The following is a 12,796-nucleotide window of genomic DNA, read 5'->3' as shown; positions in this document are numbered from 1 at the left end:
TAAAGAATACTTTAGAATAAATAAATCGGTGCGTGAATAACGGAATACTGAGAAGATTCCACTGCATGCAAGATTTGACTGCGTAGTTATAATCTCTATCGCCATCTAGCGGCAACAATATTAAAATCAGCTAGAACCAATCAGCAGGAAGCGATTCAGAACTCACCTGTCCGGGAGGATTCAACCTTACCTCAGGAACCACATGTCATAGAATGTGATTTTCTCTCTTTGTTTTTGGTCAGTATGCAGTAGAATGAGTGATGTGGGCAGTTTATATATTAATTATAAGCTTTCTTATTTAGACTTTAAAAGAAGGGTGTGAAAGCGAATATAAAACATGTTTATGCATTATTTCACTTAGAAACCTACATTATCTTCACTTTAGAAACAATTTTCATTTTCCTCTTAGCACATCAAAGGTATATGTTGCTTCAGAAACAATATTTATAATATCTTCTTTTAGATAAAAATGTGAAAATTATCTGTGATTAATTTTCTTTAAACAATTTGAAGATATATGACATCTTTTCTGAGCTTTTTTTTCCTGGTTTCAGTAGCAATTAGAAGAGTGACAATCAGATTTAATAAGAATACCCTGAAAAAATAAAATAAGAATAAAATTTTGCTTTTAAAGTTCTTTTGGCATAATATCAAAAAGGCACACCAGTTAAACTTTGAAAGACATATGAGCCTTAACTCATTCTTGTAGGAAAGGCCATGTGATTAAGTGAATACGTTTCTATAACATCGTTTTCTAATTTATCTTAAATTTATAAGCATGTGTGTTGATCATTATAATTGAATTTATTGTTTTTTGGTCTGGCTAAGTGACTCAAAATTATTTTTAAATAAATGTGCTGAGTATAAAACAGGAGGTATATGGGATATACAATTATTTTTGCCTTGACCTTAATGTTCATTCATCACAGAGGCATCACATAGATTAAATAAAACAAGTTGCATATCTGCACAGAGGAAAAAATGCAGAAATGTTAGGTTTGGGTTTACAGGGTGCAGAGTTAAAATAATCACATATCTCAATTCTTGGGACACGATCTTTATTTTATACAAAGCCCCTCTATTTTGTTACACTCTCCTCTCCCCCACTGTTTCACTCTCAATTTCATTCGGTTTCTTATTTATTTTCATCTAAGCTCTTCTTAGGTTCTTCCCCTTACTGTTTCTACTTCCAATTATTTGTGACTAGTGTGTCCATAGTATTCCCACTTTTTTGTTTCCATTTTTTCTGGTGATAGAAAACCAGGTTGCCTCCTCCTCTTGGTACCACAAGTAATGTTTACATAAAGCACCTTTACATATGACCCTCATGCAGGAATTTTCCTGGTTTATATTCTCAGGGATTTTCATATCTGTAAACTATAGGGATTTTACAGATATGATTTCACAAAGTAATGATTTCTCTTCAGTATACGATACTGTCCAGACTTCTACCCTGAGTGCAGAAGGGCTTCCCATTTCCCCACAGCCTTATCAATATTTGATATATATGCCTGTGGGGGATTGTCTTTGCTGAAGTCCTTACTGTTACATCTCAATATTCTGATTTCCAGTGTGGTAAAGTCTATCTTCATATAATTGTTAGTCATTTTTGTTTCTACTGTGAATTCCTTATTCATATATTTTGCCCATTTTTCTATTGGGTACCTATTCTTTTCTTTATATCTTTGGATATTATTGATATTAATATCTTAACATTTTTGAAAGAACATTTAACTTCTCCCAAAAATTGTCTATGATGTCCTACATTGAACAGGAACTCACAATTTTGTTGTAGGCAAATTTTACTTGTGCCCTTTTTTTTTCAGTACTTCTTAAAAAATCATTACCTACTCACACTCAGTTGATCATATAGTGTGAGGAAGAAATCTGACTTTGTTTATCCAGTTTAATAACATTACATCTTCCAGTACAAAAGCCATCATTTCCCCACTGATTGGAAGTGCAACTAAGTCTGTTCCAGGACTTTTGTTTTTATTTTTATGCCCTGTAGCATGTCTTTGTTTCTGGTGGGACTGGATTTCATCTACAGCCCACAATTCCTACCCTAAGGAGAACTTGTCTAGCACAGAGCTTCTGTGGAAACAGCAGGGACATGGTTAGAGGGGCAGAGCCACCTCAGGAGTCACCATTCCCTGGCGACTAGGGAGATCAACACCAGCTTGAGCCCAGAGTTAGAACTTAAGATCACTACCTTCAGGGAACGGACCAAAACCAGAACGGGTAATGGCTAACCAAGGCTTGGCATTGTAATTGATAAGGAGGAAAGGGCTTATAAAGTCTTCTGATCATTTTTCTTCCTTTATCTCATTTAAAAAAAAAATCTAGCCAAAGTAGGTTTTGTCTCAGAGAAGGGAGCCGTCCACAAATTTAACAAATTCTAAAATCAAGAGATCCTGAGCAACCCAAGATTGGAATCTTGGATATTTCCTCAAATTTTCATAAATGTTTTCATAGTACAAATGAATATTAATTATAACATTATAAAAGGCTCAAATGTTATATTAACTCAGATTTAAATTACTCCTTGCTGTAAAAACATCAATGTACTTCTCTTTTCTGGTTAATTTTCTTTTTTCATTTACTGTGCTTTAATGATATTTAAATTTTTTGTAAAAATTATTTCTCTCTGCTCTCACTTGTTCCTCTTCCCAGATTAACCTGTTTCTTGCACATTTGCACTGTCCTTCTGTAGGTTCTCTTCATATTTTCCTCCCCAGATCTACCACTTCTCTTTCAAAATTATTATTATTATTATTATTTGAGACAGGGTCTCATTCTGTCGCCTAGGCTGGACTGCAGTGGCGCGATCTCGGCTCGCTGCATCCTCCGCCTCCTGGGTTCAAGCGATCCCGCTCAGTCTCCCGAGCAACTAGGACTACAAGCGAGCACCACCACACCGGCTAACTTTTGTATTTTTTGGTAGAGATGGGGTTTCACCATGTTGGCCAGGCTGGTCTTGAACGCCTGACCTCAGGTGATCCACCCGCCTCAGCCTCCCAAAGTGCTCGGATTACAGGCATGCGCCACCACGCCCAGCCTCAAAATTATCTTTTTTTTTTTTAGGATAATTACTTGGCTTTTGTAAATCCTAGTTCTTTTTTATTTACTGCATGAAAATCCTTTCAATATGCATTTTTAAATAAAAAGAGAAGATTTAATTTTAAAAATACAAGATGAGCCTGGAACCTCTGAAGGTGCCAGAAGGCAAGAGATGCTCAGAAAAGGGTGTGGGCATGTCACATAGACACAGGCACAACTCGAAAAGGCACCCAACAGCCAAACTAGAACAATCTGTACAACTAAACAAATAATGATAGAAGAGAATTAAGAAATATCCATGCACTCATGCTGAGAGAGTAATTATTGGAAGATATAAATAAATGGAGGGTGGGCGTGTGGAAAGCTCTACTTAGAGAAGAATTCTAATGAATGAATATAGAAGGAATGAAGGAAATGGACAATCTTTCTAGGCAAGTACCAGAAAAATAATGGTTGTAGGCAAGATCCGCTGATAAAATACTAAACTTTGTAGGCAAAAGTTTGAGAAGCTAGATATATGCATAGTCTCAAAGTGTCTTCTCCAAGATATTAATAAAATATAAATAGAAAAATATTACCATTACAGTGTAGAAGCTGGCAGGTACCACCTTCACTAAGGGAACGAGGATAACATTCACTGATAATATGATACATTTTCTTCATGAACCACCTCGTAGGCTGCACTGAGAAAGGTACAGCATCACGTCTGTGGTATTCTTGCCAAAAATGCAGAACCTCAACCTAATCCTGAGAAAAAAAATCACATCAACCCAAATGGAGGAACCATCTACCTGCCAAGACCATAAAAACAAGGATAGACTGAGGAAATGTTGCATATTGGAGGAGACCAAGTGGACATGACAACTAAATGCAATGTAGGACCTCGAATTAGATTTGGGAACAGAAAAACAAACACTACTGGAAAAACTGGTGAACTTCAAATAAGGTAACTTTGTTAATAATATTGTATCAATATTAATATCCTTGTGTTGATGATTACAAGATGTTAACATCAGAGGAAACTGATGAGGGGCCACGTGGGAACTATACATGTATTATTTTTACATTTCTGTAAGTCTAAACTTATTCAAAAATAAAACTTACGTATATATCTATGCATGTATATTTATTAAACATGTTTTCTCTTGTTTAGTTACCTTCTATTTCTTATTTTACTTACCGATACAGAAAAGGTTGCTCAGTTTTCACACACCTTATGCTGAACTCCACATTTGTACTTTAAAAACAGCAGCAGCAACAACAAAATAAAAGATTTCCTAAATACCTTATATATTACCTGTAAATGTGTAGCATGTTTTCTTGCTCACGTCAGAGAACTGAATGTTTGGAGTTTTTATGGTCACCTTAATGTTCTATCAGTTTTTACTTTTGTGGTCGCCTTAATGTTCTATCAGGTTTTCAGAAACTGTTTTATAAAATGATGAAAAATGTTACTGATCTCTCCCTAAGTGGGGCAAACTCCACCCTTTTCCCCCCCTTGAGTGACCAATTCTATGACACTGGTATTGTGACTGTGGCCTGTTGGGAGAGTGCTGAGGCTGAGAATGAAACTGTAGATGCAGAGAGGACAGACGCCTCCAGTGGTGAGAAAATCTTGACCTGATCACCCTACATAATAGCTCCATTGGATTGCTCCAATTGCACCCTGTGCTGATAGGTGTTCTGGTATCAACTGCTGCACTTTGAACAACTTTCTTGCTCTCCAGTAGTTAAACATCTCTCATTCAGCATCTCTGGAGGTCAATAGTCCGATTACATAACAATTGGAGCATTGCTCTTGAATACTATTTATCTCTGTTATAAATGAGACAAGATGTAAATGTCTACAGAGGTATTTCAGCAGGAGGCAATTTGGACCTCCAGGAAATATTTCTCAATATTTGCAGATGGTTTTGATTGTCAGGACTGGGAAGGTGGAACTGGCATCTAGTGGGTAGAGGCCAAGGATGCTAGTAAACGTCTTAAAATGCACGGAACAACCCACCACACAAAGAACTATCTGGTCCAATATGTTATTATTGCTGAGGCTGAAGATCCCTCAACACACTAATGGCGCAGTTTGTTCAGGTACTAGTTAAGGAACTATGTCAGAGACATTTAGTCCTTAGAGAAACCTGCTAGTATCACACACATAAAGTCTTCACACTACTGAGCTTCCTTTTAAGATGGTTTTGCTAAAGATACAAGCTGTTCCACTGACCCAGCCTAAGTTTATTATAACAATAATAATAATAAATAACATTTATATAGAGCTTTAAACTATACTAAGGTCATGTGTTACTTCATTTGAACCTTGGCTTGGGATGCCATCACGGTGAGGTCATTCCAGGGTAAAGCCCATTAATCTTTTCTGTTGATATGTATCTAGGGGTCTTAGCAACAATCCCCACTCACACAGAAGGCACAAGGGCACGTAAGTTGATTCTCTAAACCGGCCTTCAAAAGCCTATTGTCCCCTGGAGTTAATAGACAAATAATGACCGTGGATTATGTATCTAATTAAGTTTTTGGCAATAAACAAAAGAAAACCAAATTAGATTGTTGCTATGAAGTGGCACAACAATGTTGACCCTAATTTTTCCATTTTGAGAAAAGTCAAGAAAAGAATTATGACTACTGTAAGAAGGGAGCTGTTTTCCATCTGATTTTTTTTTTTTTTTGTATAATGTAACCAAATTTATTAGACTGGGAGAGGAGGTTAACTTTTCCTAAAATCATCTCGATTTTTAATTATCATTCTAGTTTTTTCAGCTAACGCTAAATGCTAATGATTTTCAAATGGATTTCCATAATCATATTACCAATAGCCTGTAACAATCTCAAATTCAATGTCATCAAAACCCAATGAATGTCTCCCACTTCTTCCTATACTCCTTTTTCTCTTTTCCTATGAGTTCTATCTTGATAGTGCAGTCCAACAGTGCATGAAACCTTAGAATGCTCAACAATTCTTTTTTTTATTTTTGAGACAGAGTTTCCCTCTGTTACCCTGGCTGGAGTGCAGTGGCATGATCTTGGCTCACTGCAGCCTCCATCTCCCAGGTTCAAGCGATTCTCTTGCCTCAGCCTCCTGAGTAGCTAGGATTAAAGGTGCCCGCCACTATGCTTGGCTAATTTTTGTACTTTTAGTAGAGATGGGTTTTCACCATGTTGGTCAGGCTGGTCTCAAACTCCTGAGTTCAAGCGATCTGCCCTGCTTGCCCTCCCAAAGTGCTGGGATTACAGGTATGAGCCACCAGGCCTGGCCAACAATTCTTTCCTTTTACTGTCTTCCTAAAATTGATCAAAATTGATCTGAAAAATCTGTTTTTGTTTTTAGATTTTTATAATTACTTTTAAATTATGGTAAAATTTACATAACACAAAATTTGCCATTTGAATAGCTTTTAAGTATACAATTTAGCACCATTAATTATATTGAAAATATGGTGCAAGTATTACTGATATCTAGTTGCTAAACTTATGTATCACCCCAAATAGGAACTGTATGCCGGTAAGTCTAAACTTATTTAAAAATAAAACTTGTGTATATTTCTATGCGTGTATATTTCTTAAACATGTTTTCTCTTGTTTGGTTACCTGCTATTTATTATTTTACTTACCAATAAAGAAAAGGCTGCTCAGTTTTCACACACCTTAAGCTGAACTCCACATTTGTACTTTAAAAACAGCAGCAGCAGCAGCAACAAAATAAAAGACTTCCTAAATACCTTATATATTACCTGTAAATGTGTAGCATGTTTTCTTGCTCACATCAGAGAACTGAACGTTTAGAGTTTTTATGGTCACCTTAATGTTCTATCAGTTTTTCAGAAACTGTTTTTTAAAATGATGAAAAACATTACTCATCTCTCCCTAAGTGGGGCAAACTCCACCCTTTTACCCCCGGGAGTGGCCAATTCTATGACACTGGTATTGTGGCTGTGGCCTGTTGGGAGAGTGCTGAGGCTGAGAATGAAACTGTAGACGCACAGAGGACAGACACCTCCAGTAACCTCTAATCTACTTTCTGTCTTTATGAATTTGCCTGCTGTAGCTATTTCATAAAGTGAAATCCTACAATGTTTGTCCTTTTGTGTCTTCTGGCTTGTTTTGCTTAGCATAATGCTTTTTCATCCATGTTGTACCATGTATCGATTCTTTCATTTTATGCTAGAATAATAGTCCTTTATATACATTCGTATTACAATAACTAAAATACTAAAACAAAATAAAATCCCGACAATTCCAATTGCCGATGAGGATGTGGAACAACTCAAATTTTCATCCATTGCTCATGGGAATACAAAATGGTACTTCCTACTGGCAGTTTTCTATAAAGTTAAACATGCCTTTATTATTGGACAGAGAAATTCCATTCAAATCAAATGAAAACGTAAATTCACACCAAACCCTCTACTTAAATGTATGTAATAGCTTTATTCACAATTGCCAAAAACTAGAAATAAACTAAATGTTCCTTAACTAGAGAATAGATACACAAGCAATGGAGTACATTCGTCAAACTACTGATACGCACAGCAACATGGATGAATCGCAAATGCGTTATGTTATATGAAACATGCCAAACTTAAAAGTCTACATATTATGATTCCATTTATATGACATTCTGTTAAACAAAACTATACCAACCAATAACAGGTCATAGTTGCCAGGAGTGAAAGATGGAAGTGGATTTGACGACATGATATTAATTAAAACTGAGAAACTTCTACAGGACAAATTGGCACATTTCTTCAAAACATAAATGATATAGAATTGTGGGGTATGGAAAGAGGGTCTGTTACTGCTAAAATTTATAGACACATCAACCAAAAACAATGTGTCAACCTTACAGCCTGATCATATCAACAGTTAGAAGACATGTTTAAGAAACCGGGGTGATCTGAATATCAGACAGCATTAAGCAATTCGGATTGAACCATCAGAACCAATGACCAGATGGTATCCTCAAAAAAGGTCTCAGGTGGACTAACTACTTTAGGCTTCTGAATATTCTTAACAAATCCTGGTTGAAAATATAAAAAGCAGGCTTAGAAAAATTTTTGATGAAGCTAAGCTAGGAAGAATATCTGTACAAGCACAAAGCCAAGCTTTAACATGATATTGAGGGGTTAAAGTGCTGGATTCAGGCAAAAAATCTACATAAGAGAAAAAAGTATAATCTTATATACCTAATGGAAAGAGCTGAATAATTTGTTTAACTTTCCCAAACCTGAGTGTCTTCTATTATGTAATAGATGGACCTGACTAGGCTTAAGTCTCTTGTAGGTAATGAGATTACTTGATCTCCTGAAGCTAAGTGACTGTGTAGTCAAATTGGCCGCCAAAATGTGGAAGTTATACCAGTGAAAAAGTGAAGCAAAAAGGGGCAGAGGTGGCGGTCATGGGAGCTGAATGGACAGGAGCCACGTAAGCAGCATTTAGTGGAGGCGAAAGAGTCAATTGTGGTTGAAGAGATAGTCGTGGCTCAGCAGGCTGAGATGGAACTACAGGTAGAGGAGGTAGAAAAAGGAGGGAAAGGGAAGGCAATAGAGACCCTTTTGTACTGGTGTCTGCCCTCCTGGGACATTTCTCCTCCCTTGTGATCATCTATTTCTGCATTGATAGGAAGACACATTATCTGTGGAGAATAAAGCAAAACAAAACAAGAAATCTCCCAAATCTTGAATAAATTTTGTTCATTTTACTAGATATGATAATACCAAGGTGATTTCATTTGTTTAAAAAGTCCTTACTTGTTAGTAATAAGCTCTGAATTTTTTGTTGTTAAAAAACTATTATACCAAGAATTTGCTTTAAAATTTGTAGCAATGTGAAGGGAGATATTAACAAAGCAAGAATAACAATATGGCTAATTATTATTCCTTTTTAAAAACTGAATAATAATTGTGTCAATATAGTGTATAGTGTATTTTGATACCTATACACAATATGTAGTAATCAAATCAAGGTAATTAACATATCCATTGCCTCAAATGTTTATCATTTCTTTATGTTGAGAACATTCAAAATCCTCTTCTACCTATTTGAAAACATACACTATATTGTTAACTATATCATCCTACAGTGCTGTAGAACACTAGAACTCATTCCTCCTATCTAGCTGTAATTTTGTATCCATTATCTCTCCCCTTCCTCTACCCTTTACCTTTCCCAGCTTCTAATAACCACAATTCTATTCTCTGCTTCTATGAGCTCAGCTTTTTTAAGCTCCCACGTATGAGTGAGGACATATGGTATTTATTTTTCTTAGCATATGCCTGACTTACTTCACTTGGCATATGTCCTCCAGCCTTGTCCATATTGCTTTGAATGACAGGATTTCATTCTTCTTTATGACTGAACAATATTCTATTGTGTATACATACACCACATTTTCTTAATCTGTTGATGGACACTTAGATTGATTCCATATCTTGGCTATTGTGAATAGTGCTGCAATAAAGATGGAGGTGTAGAAAACATTGCTAATTATTAAAACTAGGTGATTACTAGAGGATTTTTCTGGAATGTTCAAAGAAAACATACCTAATATATTCTTAGTTTTAATTGTATCCCTAATAAAAAATTACAATAGCTGTTATATCCATTTATGGAGACAAAAGTGACTGCATCTTGGATGCTAATCCACCATGTTGACTTCTGATTACTCCCAGTCCTGTGAATGCCTCCTGATTCCTACTTTATTTACTGTCCCTAGTTAAGAATATGTCACCCTTGATGTTATTGCACAAATTATAGGCTATGGTGCACACAGTATTCTTGCCTGTTCTGGAGGGTTGCCTTTAATTGCCTTGTACAGAGCATTTATACATTTCTGTATGGTATATGAGTCCTGGGTCTGGGAGTAAAGGTGCAGAGATATATCTGTCCTGTGGCCGCCCAAGACCACTGCTTCAGTCTGTAAGTTCCCCCAGTAAAATATCTTTTACCAATAAACTAGATTTGTTTTCCTCATTCTTTGATTTCTTCGCTCCTTTGGCACTTGGTGGCTGCTTTTATAGACGGGCCTCTCACCAAACAACATTTGAAGGAACTAGCATTGTTGAGTACCTCTATATATGAGGTATGAAATAGTTTATTTTATTTAGCCATTATACACACACACAAAGCAAGCTGGGTATATTGGATGCAAATGTTATTATACATGTCCACAATTCTCTGGGCACCAGCCACCTTCCAGAACCTCAGCTACTCTCTGTCTCAGCCACTTCCACACAATGCCAACTCTGCTCCGGCTCATGCCCACCTCCTGGGGCTGACGGTTACTTGTCTCATGAATGCTGGAACTTCCCTTTTGGCCACCACAAAGCAGCCAGGCAGACTCATCTGGAGTTCTGACTCCTCCAGCCACTCAAGGACTTCAGTGAAATGTCACACCACAGGACTTGGCATATGGCATTCCAAGATGCAGCTGAAGGGGCCAAAGGATGTCACTAGATGGTGCAGGGAGGTAAAGTCCACGGAGGCAAACTCCGGCCAGTGGGAAAGAGATGTGTGAAGCTCAGCCAATTGTATTCCCTTTTCCTCCTTGGATGCATGGATTATCTTTTTAACCATCCAGGAAATCTTGTGCCAAGTGGATACAGCTGCTGATTACCATGCCTCTCTATATCCTTTTGCCTCATGTTTCTTCTTTCTCTTACTTGCTGCTCCAGATTTTTGCCCTCCTACCCCCCAAATTAAATATCGATGGTTTCATCCTGGCCATAGGCTTTGTTTTCTAGGGAATGTAGGCTAAAACAGTTGGCACAGATAGTCCCATTTTACAGATGGGGATCAGGTTAGTGAAACTCAGAGAAGTTGAGTCACATAAACAGCAAGGGCAGGCCAAGTCCAGCCTAAATCCTAGGTCTGTCTGGCTTTCCTCATCATCCCATACTATATCTGCACCCGAGACAAAAAAGTTTTGTCTTTCTTAAGGCCATAAAGTAACAAAGACAGGATTAATATGGTGATGTCCTGAAGCCTTTCCATTACGTCAGAAAGCACAGTTACAAATACAATGGGCAAACTTAAAAATGGTAATGTCATTAATACATTCAAAAAGCACATAAAATCCACTAATATATTTCAGGAGGGAAAAAAAAAAAGGCTTTGATTAGGCAGAGATCCAAAACCAAACACAAGAATCTATAATGTTCTCAAGGGTTTTAATCTTGTCACATTCTCCTCCTCGGTCCCAATCTTCTCTATGCCAAATACTCCATTACCAAAATTAGATTAGCCATGCATAGAAGCATTTTCCATGAATATAGATACAATTGGAATCCAGAAATATCTTGTGGTATTGGTTATAAATTGCAGGCTTCTACTTTATTACTTTTGTTAATTATAGTTATGTAATCATTTTAAAATAAGTAATACACTTACATGGCCCAAAAAAAATTCACTTTAAAATCTCCATCTTATCCTGATCTCAGCTCTCCTGCATCCCTAAAATACTGTTGTGTATCCTTCTAAAAGGAAGGATTAAGTTGGCTACTTGAAATCCACTCACTTTTGGATTTTTTTTTTTTAGGGGACATGTCCCTAGGAGAAAGGCAGGGAATCTAGTCTAACTTCCAAGTCATCTGGACCTCAAGATAAACAGACTTAACTGATATTTATAGGAGGAAGAGGCATTATCTCTGAAGGGCCATTAGAAGGCAGTCCTGGCTTAGGATACCATAGTAAATAGAACCCTGAATCACTCAGGAGGGGGAGCTCCCAGGAGTTCAAGTAGGCTGGGCATGGGCAGTATCCAGGTCTATAATGGAAATGCTTCACAGTTCTGTAATTTCACCAAAAGAAAGGCTTTCTAGGTGACAGCACCTGTGGAGCCACCATGACTCCCCAGGCCTCTCTGCTGCATCTGAGTGTTTTAATTGCATAGGCCCTTGCCATTCCTAAATAAAGCATGCCGTAGGGAAATGTATCTCTGATTTGTGACAGTCTGTATGTTACCTGGACTCCTAAAGGATGATTAAGCACATACATACATACATACATACTTTTATTCTTTTCCTAACCCTTTTTACACCAATGGTGGTATAGTATAAATACTGTTCTATAATTTGATTTTTTTTCCTGTTAATTTGAAAATCTTACAAAAGCTAAAAAGAAAAGACAAAAGGAGAGTCAATCACTTATAATACTACCAAAATATTTGTCCTTGTGCTTTTTACATATTTTGCTTTAAGTTTCAGAGACAAATGAGGTGACTACAAACTTCATTAGCAAAGATGCATGGAAACAGGTACTTTCATACATTGCTTACAGGGGCATAATTGAGACAAACTCCATGGAGCACCATTGCTGTGGAGCACCTGGCTGTCAAAATTAAGATGCATATTTCCTTGAAGTCAGCAATTCTACTTCTAGAAAACTATTCTACAGATGTACTTACAAATATGCAATGCAGTGTATGTACAAGATTTTCCTTGCAACATTATTTACAGGAGTAAAAGCTTAGAAACTACCTAAATGCCATCAATGGAAAATTGATTCAATTAGTGATAAATACATAGAAGCCATTAAAAAATGAGGAAGCTTTTTGTGTCCTGATGTCGAAATGTCTACAAAATGAGCTGGGTGTGACGGCTTACGCCTGTAATCCCAGTATTTTGGGAGGCTGAGGTGGGTGGATCACCTGAGGCCAGGAGTTTGAGAACAGCCTGGCCCAACATGGTGAAACCGTCTCTACTAAAATTACGAAAAATTCTCCTGGCGT

Source organism: Pan paniscus, chromosome 21 (assembly GCF_029289425.2).
Source record: "Pan paniscus chromosome 21, NHGRI_mPanPan1-v2.0_pri, whole genome shotgun sequence".
NCBI classification, from domain to species: domain Eukaryota; kingdom Metazoa; phylum Chordata; class Mammalia; order Primates; family Hominidae; genus Pan; species Pan paniscus.
The sequence above is the reverse complement of the archived record's forward strand: the minus strand, read 5'-3'. Positions refer to the sequence as shown.